Source organism: Elephantulus edwardii, unplaced genomic scaffold (assembly GCF_000299155.1).
Source record: "Elephantulus edwardii isolate Elephantulus edwardi_28Jun2011 unplaced genomic scaffold, EleEdw1.0 scaffold00289, whole genome shotgun sequence".
NCBI classification, from domain to species: Eukaryota; Metazoa; Chordata; class Mammalia; order Macroscelidea; family Macroscelididae; genus Elephantulus; species Elephantulus edwardii.
Window position 1 is genome coordinate 2,821,519 of NW_006400039.1, and position 17,972 is coordinate 2,839,490.

General features: G+C 40.0%; 1 protein-coding gene and 1 pseudogene across 1 annotated transcript in view; one reads left to right on the top strand and one right to left on the bottom strand.

Moving 5' to 3' along the window:
• Positions 1-17,972, top strand: part of CACNA1B (calcium channel, voltage-dependent, N type, alpha 1B subunit) — a 258,633-nt gene that overhangs the window by 136,828 nt on the left and 103,833 nt on the right. The window lies entirely within an intron of this gene.
• LOC102875776 lies at positions 19-12,799 on the bottom strand (annotated as a pseudogene).

Genomic DNA, 17,972 nt, shown 5'->3' on the forward strand with positions numbered 1-17,972 from the left:
TGCCTCAGCAAGTGCCCCTTAGGCCTGTGTGGGCCCTGCTCGCTGTCATGGGAAACCCTGTGTATGTCAGGCCCATGGCACCTTCTGCTTCTAGGAAAGTTAAATTGGAGAGTAACACTCCTTCCCTTTCCCAGATGTCTGGCTGCTGCTGGCTAGATGCCAACTGTGTCAGGGCTTTTCAAAGCCACGGAGCAGACCAGGCCTTTGCTGTGGTGGCATTTCTGGTCTAGTCTGTTCCATGGCAGTGAACGTTGCTAATTCCAGCGGCCTCAGACCTGGCCTGCAGCGTTCCCACCTACATGTGCCCCATGGCCCCTGCAACTGGACCCCAGGCCATATGGACAGACTTTCTATGCCAGACACTCTCCTTCGTCTGCCTCATCACTCATATTTCCACACAGATTTGTCTGTGTGGGGGCTCTGAGGACAGAGTTGAATGAGATACCCCCACATATGTAGTAGTTTCAATCTGGAAGGTGAGGAGACTTCTTGTGCTGTGGGGATGGTGCTGCTGTGGAGGGTCATGGGAGCCACAGACAAAGGATAGATGAGTTCTGCCTAGGAACCATTCCCAGCTCAGGTCAGATCACTCAGGCATGTATGTTTATGTATGTATGTGTTCACACACACGTGAATATATTCGCAGATAAGTTTACATACAGACACATACGTGCATAGACATGGCTAAACCTGGACACACACACATACCTGTTAACAAGGTGAGTCCATACACTGATGTGTGTATACATGTTCATAGATGTGTTTACACAAAGACATACACATGTCCCTGTTCACATATGTGTTCACACAGAGAGACATGTATATTATTTGAAGGAATGTCCTAAGAAGTGTGTATCTGTGCACATGTTCACATATGCAAGCATGTTTTCAGTTTTCATAGACATGCAATATGTAATCTGCATGAGTCCACAGTCATGCCTACATATTTGAATATGTGTCCACACATGTGTGCGTATTCTCAGATGTGTCTACGTATGTGTACATGTTCACAGAACTTTCCGCAGACACATGTTAAGTCTGCAGATGTATCCATAGTTGTGTTTACATGTGTTCACACCCAGACATGTGTGTGTACCCCTTTGTGTGAGCCCAGATGCTTTTACTTTTTTGTTGGGGATGTAGTCCAGCGATGACAGTGAGGGTGACCCTGACAGCTCAGCTCTGCTTTTACTCCTCTTGCTGGGTCCTTTTCTGTGACTTCATTCCTGTTGGCTCCACTAAGTCTGTCCTTCTAGCCTGTGCTGTAGACTGAGAATCTCAGCCACATGCTACGGTGTTTCAGGGTTTGTTTAGAGATGAACACCAAGGGCTGGTGGTCTTAGGGTTCCCAAGCGGGTTTTGTCTACAGCAGTCTGGATGTGGTCCTCAGGCCCTTAGTGAATATGCCAAAAGGATGTTTCTCCTGCGTAGTCACATGTCTCTCCCCTTATCTACTCAGTCTTAAGTCCCCACATTGACCTTGGCCTTCAGAAAGACTGGATTTCTGAGAACCCTTTAATGTCCTATTCATGTACACTTGAGCACACACGTGCACGCACGCATTTAGGGACACACATGCTCATGCATGCGCACATACACTCATGAAACACACACCTCTGTACTAGTGCACATGTACACACTCACACACGTACATAAATACACTCTTGAACATGCATAGCATAGTCACTTTATGCTGGTGGTACATTTGTGCACCTTGATCTCAACACCTTTAAGATGGCAAATTGACGGTATTCTTATATTGCTTTCTGGTCCTCCCTCTGCATTTTGTGGTCTTTCCAGTGTCTGTCCTCATGCTAACCTATGAGCTCAAGCCAAGTCTCCAGGGATATTTGCAAGACACTCAAGTGATGAGTTCTCTATAGTAGACTTTTGTATGTGAAAATGTTAAACTTTCAATTTAAAGTAGTTTCAATTTCATTTGGTAGTAAGTTTTGGAACTTTGTGCCTTTCAAGGAATTTTTCTTATTTCACCTGAATTTTTTTAAATTTACTTTTATTGGCATAAAGTTATTAATAATATTCCCTTAATATTAGTAAGCTCTATAGTGAGGCACTGCTTTAACTTCTGCTACTATGATTTATATCTCCCTGTTTTGTCTGGATCAGTGTGGTTAGATAGAGCACTCTGATGGTGTGGTTTGTGGGGAACTGTGCCGCTAGCCCAAAGCCAGCACTTTTCTGAAAGTTTGAATTCACCAACAGCCGCTCAGGAGGAAGAGGAAGGTTGCTATGAGTCTGTTTCAACTTGATGACAATGAGGTAGATGAAAGGTGCATAATGTGGTTAACTACTTCTACTGATTATCAAATAATCATTTGGTTTTATGGATTTTCTCAATTGTTTTTCTGTTGTGTTCAAAATATCCTCTGTATTCCCTTATGATTTCTTTTGTGATCCATAGATTGTGTTATTTTTCTTCTAAATATCTGTGGAATTTCCAAATATCTGTCTGTACTGAATTTTAATTTAATCCCACTGTAATCAGAGAGTATGGTTTGTGTGAATTGAATGATTTTATTAAGACTTATAACCCAAAATATGATCTGTCTTGATAAGTTTGTGTGTACTTAAGAAGAGTATGTATTAAGGTGGAGTATTCTATCACTGTATATCAGATCAAAATTATTGTTGTTGTTATGTGCCATTGAGTTGCCTGCCACTCAGCAACCCTCTATACAACAGTTCTGATCCCTCCCCTGTCCTGAGCCAGTCTCGCTGTCTCCAACACACCTACCCCCATTACTCCAGTCACTGAGTCAATCCATCTCATCCAGGATCTTCCTCTCTTGTGCTGTCCCCTCCACCCTTCCAAGAATAATGTCCTTCTCCAAGAACTGATCCCTCCTGGTAACATGCCCAAAGTATCTGAGACAAAGCCTCAAAAATCTTACCTCCAAAGGAGCGGATTGTTTCACCCTTTCCATGACTGTTTGTTCAACTGGCAGTCTATGATATGTTCAGTATTCTTCTCTAGCATCCACAACTCAAAGGCATCAATTCTTCTTCTGTCATCTTTGGTCATTGTTCAGCTCTCTGATGCATAGCAAGTAATTGCAAAGACCATGGCTTGGATCAGGCACACCTTAGCTTCTAGACTGACCCTTCAGTTCTCTGGAGAGGTCCCTGACAGCAGATTTTCCCAGTGTAATTTGTCTTTTGATTTCCTGAGTGCTGGTACTAAGAGTGTTGATTGTGGATCCAAGCAAGCTGAAGCTGTTAATAATCTCAGTCTCTTCACCATCTATCATGATGCTGCCAATTGACCTAGTGCTAAGAATCTTTGTTTTCTTGATGTTGAACTTCAATCCATATTGAAGACTATAGTCCTTGACCTACTGCAGCAGATGCTTCAGGTCTTCAGTTTCTGCAAGCAAGGTTGTATCATTTGTGTAACACGGGTTGTTGATGAGACTTCCTCCAATCCTGATGCCACTTTCTCATAGAGCCCAGCCTCCACGATGATCTGTTTTGCATATAGATTGAAAAGGTACGGAGATAGGATGCATCCCTGGTGTACACTTTTCTTGATTTTGAACCATGCAGTGCTTCCTTGCTCTGTTTTGATGTCCGCCTCCTGGTCCAAGTATGTTGTTGTTGATTGCCTTCGAGTTGAACACAATTCATAGCAACCCTGTGAACAAAAGGTCTGAAGCCCCTCTACAACTATCAACATTTATCAAAGTTCCTAGAGTTTCCACAGGCATGTTGTTTAGCTTCCAAAACTGTCATAGAATGTTATTGGTTGAGTTGCATGCGGCTCAAGTATAGGTTTCTCATAAGCAGAAGCAAATGTCCTGGAATTTCCATTCTTCTCAGAGTCAGCCACAATTTGTTACCCACACAGTCAAACGTCTTCGCATAGTCAATGAAACACAGATAGAGATTCCTCTGGTACTCTCTGCTGTCGACTAAGACCCATTTGACATTAGCTATAAAATCCTGCGCGCCATGGCCTCTTCTAAACCCAGGCTGAACAGCTGGCAGTTCTCTGCTGATGCGTTGTTCCAGTCATTTTTAGATAATTTTCAGCATGATCTTGCTTGTGTATGTTATTAATGATATTGTTTGATAATTTTCACACTGTTGGGTCACTTTTTTTTTGGAATGGGAACATATATGGATCTCTTCCAGTCAGTTGGCCAGGTAGTTGTCCTCAGATTTCTTGGCACAACTTGGTGAGTGCATCCAGGGCAGTGTCTTTTTTCTTCAAATATGCCAGTTGGTATTCCATCAGTTCTTGGGGTTTTGTGTTTTGCCGGTTCCTTCAGAGCAGCTTGAACTTGTGTTTTCATCACCATAGGCTCTTGATCATGTTATTTCATTAAATTCTTCTGTGTTGGCCAATTCTTTTTGACACATGACTCTGTGTACTCCTTCCATCTTCTTTTGATGGTTTTTGGATTATTCAGTATTCTGCCCAGAGCATCCTTATGCATTGCAACCCAAGACCTAAATTTGTTCTTCAATTCCTTTGGCTTTAGAAATGCTGAGTGAGTATGTCCCTTTTAAGATTTTCAAATTTCAGCTCTTGGCACATTTCATTATAATACTTTACTTTGTCTTCTCATGCTGCCCTTTGAAATCTTCTGTTCATCTCCTTACTGTCTTGATTTCTTCCCTTTGCTTTGGTTTCTTGGCGTTCTAGTACAATATTCAGCATCTCTTCTGACATTCGTTTTGACGTTTTCTTATTCCTCCATCTTTGTAATGACCTTTTGCATTCTTCATGGATGATATTCTTGATATCCTCCCACAGCTCCTCTGTTCTCCGCTCATTTGTATTCAAGGCCTCAAACCTGTACCTGAGATGGTATTTAAATTCAGAAAGGATAGACTCAAGGTCAGACTTTGATTCTTGTGGCTTTTATTTTCTTTAGCTTCAATTAGAACTAGTAGTTGATGACCTGTTCCACCATCAGCACCTGGCCTACTTTTCACAGCTGATACTGAGTTTTCCAATGATTTCCCACACCCCCCACCCCATATTGTGTATTTGATCTGACTCCTGTGTAGGCCGTTAGGTGAGATCCATATGTATAGTCACCATTTGTGTTTCTTATAAAAGGTATTTGCAATGAACAAGTCTTTCTTTGATTGTACAGAATTCTAGCATTCTGTCTTCACCCTCATTTCTGTCACTAAGTCCGTGTTTCCCAACTACCAATCCTTCTCTCTTGTTCCCAACTTTTGCATTCTTTACTGTGTTTGTGCTGGTTTTCTGCTTATTGCCTTGCCAGGTGGATTTTTTTTTGACATTTTCAACATATTTATTGAGCTTTTACAATATTACAGACACTTTCATACTCAGAATAGATACTAGATAACTCTCTCTGCTGGTTATTGGTGTGTGGGTACAGGAATCTCTGATGTAATTGTGAATTTGTCTATTTCACTTTGCAAGTTTGTCAGCTTTTATTTTATCTGTTTTAAAATTCTGTTTTTAAATGTATAAATATTTAAGATTATTGTGTCATTCTGATTGACATACTTATCAATATGCAATGAACTTCTTTATTCCAGGTAATTCCTTTTCTCTGAAATTTTCTTTGTCTGATACTAATATGAGAATTCTAGTTTTGCTTTATCTACTTTTAGCATGATATTTACCATTGAACATGAAGATGATACAGATCTGGACAACATCTTTTCCTTTTATACATTAAGTCCCATTATTAATTACTTAATAGCAACAAACAACAAAAAGCATTATATATCTCTAATCCTAGCAGGCTTTGCATATTCGATGTGTTTCTCATAAGCCGCTTTTCCTTGCTGTTGTGTTTGTTAGGTGCTATCAAGTCCTTTCTGGCCCACAGTAACGCTGCCCAATACAGTGGAACCCTGACTCATCCTGCCCCATCCTCACAATCTCTACTCACTTAAGCCAGTTGCTGGAGTCACTGTGTCAGTCTGTCCTCCTGAGAACCTCCTTTTTCTTCACTGACTCTCTACTTTGCTCAAATATCCTTTTGAAGGAATGTGACCCTACTGACCACACTCTCAAAGTATTGAGTAGCGAGTCTCACCACCCACCCCTCTGAGGAGCAGCCTGGCTGCACTTCTTCCAATGTGAATTTGTTAAAGACACAATCTTTTAGCAATCTGTGGTATGTTCAGTATTCTTCCCAGCACCACAGTGCAAAGCTTGCATCTCTTCTTTGGTCTTCCGTACTTATGCAACTTTCACATGCGTATAACACAATTGAAAATGCCATGTCGTGGTATTTATATAATACCAGGCACACCTAGGTCTTTAAAGTAACATCCTTTCACTTTTGAACTTTAATAAAAGCAATCTGTTGCAGCATATTTTCTCAATGCCCTGTCTGATGACTGCAGGACACCTAAGGCTGTTTGGTAATATTCAGAAGCACATGGTGGTAAGGTCCATTTTCTGACTGGCTTGTAATCAATTATTAAAAAGTGTTACCTGTAAGGAAGTGTTATCAGACCAATTAAAAGCATTTATATATCCATCATTTTCAGAATTATTAATCACTTGTACATATTTCCCCCAACCAACTTTGCCTCCTTGTGTCACAGGCCCAATTCACTCACATTCATTTCAATGACAGTACCATCATCCAAGGTTAGATTAGTAAAAATGAAGGATTCTTCTTTACACCTAGTTGTTGTTAGGTGCTGTCAAGTCACCTGTGATGCATAGTGACCCTATCTATGCACAATAGCTCTGACCTATCCTGAGCCAATCTGTCTCTGACACACCTACCCCAATTATCCCAGTCACTGTGCCAATCCATCTCATTCATGGTCTTCCTCTCCTGCACTGTCCTTCCAACCTTCCAAGCGTGATATCCTTCTCCAAGGACTGATCTCTCCTGGCAACATGGCCAAAGTATGTGTGATGGAGCCTCAAATTTCTTGCCTCCAAGGAGCAGCTTGTTTCACCCTCTCTAGGACGTATCTGTTCTCTTGGCAGTCAATGGTGTGTTTGATGCGCTTCTCTAGCATCACAACTCAAGCACATCAATTCTTCTTTTGTCATCTTTGTTCATTGTCTAGCTCTCTGATACAAAGCAAGAAATTACGAAGATCTTGGCCTGGATCAGGCACACCTTAGTCTCTAGATTGAATGCCGTTGTTCTTTAGCATTTTGGAGAGGTCCCTGACAGAAGATTTTCCTAATGGAATTAATCTTTTGCTTTCTTGACTGCTGGTGCCAAGAGTGTTGATTGTGGAACCTAGCAAGCTGAAATTGTTAACAATCTCAGTATCTTTTCCATCTGTCATGGTGCTGCCAATTGCTCAGTGGTGAAAAATCTTTGTCTTCTTGATGTTGCACTTGAATCCATACTGCAGACCATAGTCCTTGACCCTCTACAGCAAATACTCCAGGCCCTTGTAAGTTTCAACAAGCAAAGTTAGGCTATTTGCATAATGCAGATTATTGATGAGTCGCCCTGCAATTCTGATACCACATTCCTCTTCATAAAACCCAGCCTCCTGAAAGATCTCTTCTGCATACAGATTGAAAAGGTATGGAGACGGAACACATCCCTGATGCACTCCTTTCCTGATTTTGAACCATGCGGTGTTTCCCTTTCTCTGCTCTGATAACTGCCTCCTCGTCCAAGTATAGGTTTCTCAAGAGCACAATTAAATGTTTTGAGATTCCCATTCTTCTCAGAGTTAGCCACCGTTTGTTGTGATCGACACAGTTAGATGCCTTTGCCTTTGCATAGTCAATGAAACACAGGTGGACATTCCTGTGGTACTCTCTGCTTTCGGCCATGATTCATCTGACACTGGTGATGATATCCCAAGTGCCACAGCCTCTGGCAGGCAAAATGAGGCTTTATGTTTATGTTCAGGATGTGTTACATGTGCCAACTTCATAAGTAAGCCCATTGGTCTTATGAGTCTTTCATATTTAGGAGGTTTTCATGTAAAATGATCTCCAACAAAGCCTACTTTAGTAACCATACTTTTTCATACTTTCTTGGTTCTCTTTCTTGTTCAAGCACTTTCTAATACTTCTCTTTCTCCCGGGTCATGAACCTTGGATAGAGAGACTTCCCATTTTCCTGCTTTCTCTTTTCATTTTTGTTCAATCATGGTGGAAAGTGCATTAGCTCGGGACTGCACTCCCCCAGCAGACAGGCAGCTACGGTCCCTTGTGGAGAGTCTCACCAGTCTTCTGTGTGCAGTTTCTCTTTTCATGTCTCTTCATAGTCTTTTTCATTTGTATTTTCTCAACATGACGCTGCTCATGGTAGGATGGTGCCTCAGACCAAACATCATCTTTGTCTTCCTTGAATGTTCATAAGCCTCTTGATTTTTATCTCTAATGGTAATCCAATAAATACCCATAGAGCTTTTGGTGTAGCTCAGGATATTAATTCTGTGACACGGTGGTGGCAGCCCAACCACTGCGAGCAGTCTCTGGGGTGCAGAGAAGCTCTCAATTTTGGGGTCTCTATAAAGTTTGATTTCTTGGCTGTACCTCCATTGGTGTTGATTGTGGATCAAAATAAAATTAAATAATTACAACTTCAATCTTTTCTCTATTTATCATAATGTTGTCATTTGATCCAGTGGTAAGGATTTTTTGTATTCTTGGGGTTGATCCTCTATGGTAAAGTGTTTCAAGTCTTCACTTTTGCAACAAGGTTGTGCCAACTGCATACTGAAGGTTGTTGATGAGCCTACCATGGCCTGAATCAGACATACTTTAGTACTCCAACTGACATCATTATTCCTAAATAATCTGGAGAAGTCCCTAACTCAGACTTTTCCAATGCAATACAACTCCTGATTTCTTGACTGCTGGTATCAAGGGTTTTCACTGTGGATCCAAGTAAGATAAAGTTGTTGGGTGTTTCAGTCTTTTCTCCATCTATCATGGTGTTGCCTAATAGTCTAGTGGTAAGAATCTGTTTTTTTTGACATTGAGATGCAATCCATATTGAAGACTGTATTCTTTGATCTTCTACAACAATTGCTTCAAGTTCTCCTCACTTTCTGTAAGCACAAGATTGTATCATTTGCATAATGAAGGTTATTGATGAGACTTCCTCTGATCTTGATGCTACTTTCTTCTTTATAGAGTCCAGCTTCTCAGATAATTTGCTCAGCATACAGATTGAATAGGTATTGAGAACCATGGCTCACTCCTTCTTCATTTTAAAACCTGTAGTGTTCCTTTGTTCTGTTTGTATAGGTTCCTCATGAACACAGTTAAGTGTTCTGGGTCTCCCATTCTTCTGCTGCAAGTTCAAGCTGAAGTTGAGGAAAATGAAATCAAATCCATGGGCACCAAAATTTGACCTTAAGTCTGTTCCACTCAAATTTCAAAACCATCTCAGGGACAGGTTTGAGGCCTTGAGCACCGATGAGCGTAGACCAAATGAGCTCTGGGAGGACATCAAGAAAATCATCCACAAGGAATGCAAAAGATCATTACAAAGGCTGAAGAAGAAGAAAAGACCAAGGTGGACGTCAGATGAGACTCTGAGTATTGCATTAGAGCGCCGAGAAGCCAAAGCTAAAGGAAGAAACCAAGAAATCAAAAAGCTGAACCAATTCATAGCTGACGCTCCGGTAAGTGTTTAGATGCAGTAAATCACACAAGAAGAGATGACCCATATTTCTCCTTAGAGTAGCTGGTGGATTTAAACAGCATGCCTTTTGGTTCCTCTGGAAACCTGCAGAAGAATAAGCTATGAGTAGTATCTGACTAGATGGCAATGGAGAGTAAGTGAACAGACTTCTTATATTGCGAGAGAATAAATTTCAGTTTGCTAAAAGCTATCCACTTAACTGTATTTTTATAGTAGCACTATGAGAAAGGATGATGAAACGTCATTTCACTTACTTTGGACATAATTTAAGGAGAGACACCATGCTAGGAATGGTAGAGTCAGTGAAAGGGAGGAAGACCCCCAAACAAGATGGATTGACGCGGTGACTACTGCAACAGACTTGCAAAGCAGAGGTGATGAGGGTGCAGGAGAGCACACATTGTTCAGATCTGCTGTTCGGAGGGTCGCTGTGAGTTGTAGTGTACTCAATGGCACCTAATGTCAGTAATGTATAACTAAGATATTTGCCAAATTTATGGGTGTAGAGTTACTTCTAGTACACATACCTTTCTCATAACTTGTTAGGTTTACAAGGTCTGTATCTATACTCTGGATACATTCCTGATAATGGGGTTCTTGTCCTCTCTTTTTCTTTTGTCAGACTTGCTAGAATCTTGTCAATTTTATCTTTTTCAAGAATCAGATTTTTTTTTGTTTTCAAATTTGTTGATTTCTACTCATTGTTATTTTTATTTTCCCCTGCTAATATCAGGTTTATTTTGTGTTTATCATTCTACTTTCTTGAAGTGACAACTTGGGTACTGATTTGAATCTTTTCCTCTTTGAAGTATGTTGCTGTACACTGTTGAGTCCGAACCAACCCATAGCTGACTCTCCAGTGGGTTTTCAGAAGCAGTAAATTATGGGAAAAGATTCCACATCATTCTCCAGCAAAGTATCTGGTGAATTCAAACTGTGTGCCTTTGGGGTTGCAGTGTCACTCTTACCAGTAAGCCACCAAAGCTCCACACCCCCCCTTTTTTTTTAACTAAACATTTTAATGACTAGAAGAGATCTGTATTTGTTCCCATACCAAAGAAGGGTAACCCAACAGAGTGTGGAAACTATAGAACAATATCATTAATTTCACATGCAAACAAGATTCTACTGAAGATTATCCAAAAATGACTGGAACAATACATCAGCAGAGAACTATCAGAAGTCCAGGCTGGGTTTAGAAGGGGTCGTGGTACTAGGAATATTATAGCTAATGTTAGATGGATCTTAGCTGAAAGCAGGGAATACCAGAGGAATGTCTATCTGTGTTTCATTGACTATGCAAAGGCATTTGACTGTGTGGATCATAACAAACTGTGGCTGACTCTGAGAAGAATGGAAGTCCCAGAACATTTAATCGTGCTAATGCGAAACCTATACTTGGACCAAGAGGCAGTCGTCAGAACAGAGCAGGGAAACATTGCATGGTTCAAAATTGGGAAGGGTGAACGCCAGAGATGTGTCCTGTCTCCATACCTTTTCAACCTGTATGCAGAACAGATTGTCCGGGAGGCTGGGCTCTATGAGGAGGAATGTGGGTTCAAGATTAGTGGAAGATCTATCAACAATCTGCGTTATGCAGATGACACAACCCTGCTTGCTGAAAGTGAGGAGGACCTGAAGCACCTGCTGCAGAGGGTCAAGGACTGCAGCTTCCAATATGGATTGAGGCTCAATGTCAAGAAGACAAAGATTCTCACCACTGGACCAATTGGCAGCATCAGGATGGATGGTGGAGAGATTGAGATTGTTCACAGCTTTAGTTTGCTTGGCTCCACAGTCAACACTCTCGGCACCAGTAGCCAGGAAATGAAAAGAGATATTGCTATGGGAAAGTCTGCTGTTAGGGACCTCTCCAAAGTACTGAAGAGCAATGGTGTCTCTCTGGAGACTAAGGTGTGTTCTGATACAGGCCGTGGTCTTTGCTATCACTTGTTATGCATCAGAGAGTTGGACAATGACTAAGGAGAATAGAAGGAGAATTGATGCCTTTGAGCTGTGGTGCTGGAGAAGAGTATTGTGGGTACCATGGACTGCTAGGAAAACAAACAGATTCATCCTGGAGAGGGTCAAACCAGGTGGCTCCTTGGAGGCAAGGATTCTGAGGCTCCGTCTAACTTTGGACATGTTGTAAGGAGAGACCGGTCCTTGAAGAGGGACATCATGCTTGGTAGTGCGGAGGGATGGCGCAGGAGGGGCCCTCTATGAGATGGATTGATTCAGTGACTGGTGTAATTGGGATGGGTGTATCGGAGACGGTGCAATTGTCACAGGACAGAGCAGAGTTTAGGGCTGTTGTACATAGGGTCGCTGTGAGTCACAAGTGACTCGACGGCACATAACAACAACAGCAAGCATTTTAATATTATGAATTTCCTTTTCGGCACTTCTTTTAGCTGTACCCAACATATTTTGATTTGTTGTATTTTCATTTTCACTCAGTCCCTTTTGGGGGGGAAAAAAGCCACATTGGTTTCCTGCATTATTGAGAAGTATATTGTTTCGTTTCTAAGTGTTTGGAGATTTTTCTGTTATATAAGTATATTTTTTGGTAATACATAAATGATACTGTGAAAATGTCTTGTCATATTCATTTCCATAAGTTAAAAACACTAAGATTTGCCTTTATGTTTTTAAGAGCAAGCTTTTTGTTGATTGTCATTTTTAATGAATAGCATTAAATCCTCTTAGCCCACTTTTCCTATTAAATCTTTTATTATAGAATAATTTTGGATCTGTAATATGTTGCTTGCTGTCTGTGTGTTCTAGTAGCAAATCCTTCTTTTTCATTAGCTCCTGTTGCAACACTCCCAGAGGTTGCAGTTCATTGTTATCTCCTTGCACTGGCATCTTCAACAAACAAAAGAGTTGACCCTGCTGAGAATACACTGATGGACTCACTAGTCATATAGGTGGATTTTTTAATAAAAAAAATGTTATGGGTTTGCATAAAATCATTCATATATATCACGTTTTGTAAATGCACTATGTGTTTTATACAACCATTCGTATGTATTGTGTTTCGTTTATGTACATTGTATTTTATACAATTATCCATATATTATTGTATGTTATGTAATGTTACCATTGATCTATCCCAATTATCACCCATCTTTTGAAATCCGCATTGAACCTTTCCCATTTCTTCACCCCTGCCTCCACCCACCACTCTCTGCCATGCCAGGGATTTCTGTTTATTTTTATGTTATTGGTTTCCAGTCTGTGATTACATTGTGATCCAAGAACTGTTCTATATTACTTCCGTTCTTTTATTTTTTTAATTGTGATTTTAATGAATGTTTATGGAAAGGTTGGATTTTTTCATTCGGTTAAGGTTGGTTTTATGAAGGCCCATGATATGGCCTCTCCAGGTATGTGTTCTCTGTGAGCTTGAAAAGGATATTCATTTTTCTAGTGTTGTGTTCTATGACTATTGATTAGATCTATTAGACTATTGATTAGGTTTATGGTGGTATTCAATTCTGTCCCAATTTTCTTTCTCTGACTGTTAGTAAAAAAAGAGATAATGTGCTCTTCAGTCATAACTGATTTGTCTACTTTTTTCTCATTTAAATTCTGTCACTTTTGGGTCGTGTATCTTGCAGTTCTTTATTGGATGCTACATATTTAGGATTTCTATGTCTTATTGGTGTATTGTCTTTATTATTATACTCTAATATTCCTCTCTGAACCTGGTAATTTTATTTTTTTAGTCTGTATTATCTGATATGAAAGAACTGTTCCCTAATACTTTTGATTGGTATCTGTAGTACTTTTAGTTTTTACCCTTTTACTTTCAATCTAACCCATTTTTCAAAAATTTGAAATGAGTTTCTCGTAGATACTTTTAGTTCATATTTATTGCCACTGATTCAGAAGTGACTCAGAGCTGACCCTCCATTTGATTTCTCAGGTTATAAGTCAAAAGGGAGGAGATTGCACATCTCTCTCCTTTTACGCAGCTGCTGAAGATGAACCACCAGAGAAGGCATGGCCTTTGGATTAACACCAAACTCCCTGTGGTCTACACCACCAGCACACTGTTACATACAGTTAGGTCATGACTGTAATCCACTCTGCCAATTCTGCCTTTTAGTTAGTGTGTTTAGACCGTTTACAGTTAGTGTAAGGAACTGATACAGTAGGGCTAAATTCTGGTATATTTTTTTTTCTTTTTTATTCTCAGTTTAAAATTGTTTTTGTTTCTTTTACTTTAAAGAATTCCATTTCCCCCCTTTTTTCCAGTGTACATTTTTGCTGAGATTCCTCCAGACATTACATTTTTTTAATCATTTTTAATTAGTTTTAATGAAAATTTACAGAGACTTTGGATTTCCATTCATTTATTGTTGCACTTTTCTCCCTGCCCACCTCTCCCCTCTAGACATTACATTTTATATGCATTGCTCACTCCACTTTACTGTTGTTAATAATTTATACGTTCTAATGAAATAGAAATATTACCTCTCTGGATGCCCCATTACATTCTTCTGCCTATGTTATATTGTTGTTGTTGTTGTTGTTGTTAGGTGCCATCGAGTCAAGTATGACACACAGTGACTCTATGAAAAACAGACATGAACCCTGCACTATCCTGTGCCATCCTTATAATCAGACACTCTCAAGTCCATTGCTTCAGTCACTGTGTCAGTCTACCTGGTTGAGGGTCTTCTTGTCTTTTATTGTCCCTCTACCTTCCCAGGCATGATTTCCCTTTTGAAGGAATAGCCTCTCCTAGCAACATGGCAAAGTATTTGTTATAGTTATTTTAAATATGCATGAAGAATCATATAGACTGTATTATAATATTTGTTTCAACCACCAAGTATAATCTAGAAAACTCAAGAGGAAAAGGACTTTCTATCTTATTTATTCCTATTTTTACTCTTTTGATTACTTTGCTTTACTTTTTGATATTCCAAGATTTCTTCTTTTATAATTTCCGTTCTTTTAAAGGACCTTCTTTAGCTATTTATTTTGGAATGGTCTACAGGTGACAAATTATCTTGGTTCCCCTTCTCCCCCCACTGCTCTGTATCTGATAAGGCTTTGATTTCCCCTTCACACCTGAAGGATATTTTTACTGGCTATAGGATTATGGGTTGACAGTTCTTTTTTTTTCAGCACTTGGAAAATGTGCCTCTTCCTTCTGGCCTCCATGGTTTATGATGAGAAATCCACTGTCATTCGAATTGTTTTCTTCCTATAGGTAAGATGTTATTTCTCTCCTACTGCTTTCAAGATTTTTTTCTTTCTCTTTACTTTCTGAAAGTTTGGTTTTGATATGTTTTGGTATGGATTTCACTGGAAATATTCTGAGATCCTCTTGAATTCTTTAATCTAGGCCTCTTGCCAGTTTTGGAAACTTTTCCTTCATTATGTCTTTGAATACATTCACAATTCCCTACTCTTCTTTCATTCAGAAACTCTGATGATACATGCTAGGTCTTTTGTTATTTTCAGTCTGTTTCCCCTCTGTTGTCCAGATAGAAAAGTACCTATTTGTCTATCTTCAGTTAACTGACTTTTTCCTCTCTTCCTTACGTTCTGATATTGAGCCCTCTGTTGTTTTAAATTAACTACCTCTTCCAGCTATAAAGTTTTCACTTGGTTGTGCTGTATATTTACCTATTTCTTTGCTGATATTTTATTTTTTAAAATTTGTTTCAAATTCATTTTTTATTTTCCATTGACGTATTTAGGTGGCTGATGTTTTAAAGCTTTAGGTAATTCATACAATTGGGTCATCCTGATATGATGACTTTTGACTGTTTTTTCCTGGTCTTGGTATGATGAGTGATCTATCTATTTAAACATTCTCTCTCTCTCATACACACAAAGCAAGTTTACCAGTTTAACATCTTCTACCTGTATAGTACACTGACACCACTTACATTAATTATGTTGTACAACCATCGACACTATCTGTTGCCAAGATTTTTTATCATCCTAAACAGATTCTTAGTGCTTCCTGAATAGCCGCTTCCATTCCCTTCCCACTTATCCCTAGTACCCATTCATGTATATACATTTGCATAGTCTGGAAATTTCGTCTAAGAAGGATCATACTTCATTAAGCGTCTTTTCAAGATTCATCCATGTTGGAGTATATTAGGACACACCATTGCGTATATTTACCACCCTTGGTTTATCCATCTGACAAGTGACTTTTGTGATAGAAACCTAGACAGTTTTGGTCTCATGAACCTCTGAATTGTACATAAATCTTCTGTGTTAGGTGGCCTGCCACTGCTCTGGTAAGAGAAGGATTTGACATGTCTCATTATTAGAGGTAGGGGAAGAAGCAGAGGTCCCCATTCAACCTCCACTGGTGTTTGACTCCTTGTTCCTATTTGGTTTGGGGTGGAATTCCAGCTTCTCACTAGCCCTCTGCTGATACTACTCTTTCTGAGAGAAGTCTCTCATGATTGTTCTTCAGTAACCTCTACTGATGTGGTGGGAATTGACCTCATTACCACTGTTATTGTTGTGTGCTATCAAATCAGAATTGACTCACGGCTGAACCTTCAGAGAGTTTTCAGAGACAGAAAACTGCATGGGAGAATATTGCCCATCCCTCTCCCATGGAGCATCTGGTGGATTCCAATCATATGCCTTTGGGATTATAGCTCTGGTTCTTACCACTTGGCTGCCAGAGCTTCCATACCACTGGTTAGTAGTAAAAAGCTCAGTGCTCTACCAGCAGTTTCCCCAGCAAGGAAGGAGAGGACGACCTCATTGCTGCTGAGAAGGGTAAGTCCTGACAGACATTGTGATGTGAAGACCTTGTTACTAAAAGGTGAGAGTGAGGAAGAAAATCTTAGCTCCACACTTGTTACCACCCAGTGAGTTTTTTGGGTGTCTCATTATGACCTAACGGAGCTCCTGTGGCCTAGTGGCAAGAAGCTGCACTGCAATCCCGAAGGCATGCAATTTGAAGCCACCAGTTGCTCAGCAGGAGAAAGATGGATAATCTCCTCCCTGCAATTAACTGCCTCTGAAAACCCCACTGGAGGGTCAGCTGTGGGTCGATTCTGACTGTATGGTATACAACAACAACAACAACACTTTATCCTGGTGTGGGTGGAAATCTAGGTTCCCCATTAAGCATTTGCAGGATGGATGGAGGTGGGGCTGAATGTTTTCTTTGTGTATGTGATACTTGTCTGTAGGAGAAGCTTTACCAAGCTGCCTTTCCCTGGTCCTTTGCTCAGAGGAGCTGGCTTTTGGTGGGGACTTTATTGATTTATTTTTGTCTGTGTCTGCTTCTCCTGTACCGAGGCTTGGTTGAAGGAGAACTTACAGTTTTACTATTCTGTTATTCAGGGTAGCTCAAGAGTCCTCTATGACTGAACTACTTCTTGCCCTGTCTATTTCAGAGTCTTCTTAGGGTTAGATTAGGAAAACTTATTTCTACTCCATCCATCCAAAAGCTGAAGGGTCAAGTTCATTTTTACATGTGATGTGAGAGAAGGGTTGGGATTTTGTTTTCCTTGTTTCATTCCTGTTTGTTGGAAATACTATTCTTTTTCCATTTAATTACTCTTGAACTCGTAAAAATCAGTTGGTAGGTATTGTTTCATTTTAAGGGAAATTTCTAGGATTCTAATTTTAATTATTTGTTTTATTACATTTCTTTTTGTTTTTCAGACACTGTTGTTTGTTGCATTGTTGAGTTGGCTGTGATTCTTACCTTCCTTATGTACAACAGAATAAAACTGTGCCCAATTCTCTGCCATCCTCACAATCTCTGCTGTGTGTAAGTCCATTTTTGCAGCCACTGTGTTAATACATCTCATTGACATCATCCTCCTTATCCCTGACCCTCTGATTTTCCACGTAGATTATCTTTCTCAGGGACTGTCCTGTCCTGATAACTTGTCGAAAGTATGTGAGAGGAAGCTTTACCTTGCTTGGCTCTTGATTCTAAGAACCAGAGTACTTGATTCTAAGAAGTACCCTGGCAGCCTTCTTCCAAGACAGATTTGTAAGTTCTTTTGGCAGTGCATTGTTGTTGTTGTTAGGTGCCATTGAGTCATAGGGGACCTGTGAACAACAGCTCTAAATCCTCTCCTGTTCTGTGCCATCCTCATCAACTCTTTTTTTTTGTTATTAAATTTTATTAATTTTAATGAGCATTTACTGACATTTTGGGTTTCCATTCATTCATTGTTGCACTATTTTCTCTACCTCCCCAGTTCATTCCTCTTTTTTTCCCCCCTGAAAGTTTGTTTTAATTGTCCCATTGCCACAGTGCTTGTCAAAGCCAGTTCTGATTAATCTCCTTTGTCAGTGTATCCTTTGCCATTCCCTGTCACTCTTCCCTGAGAGAGATTAATAAGGAAAAGGGGA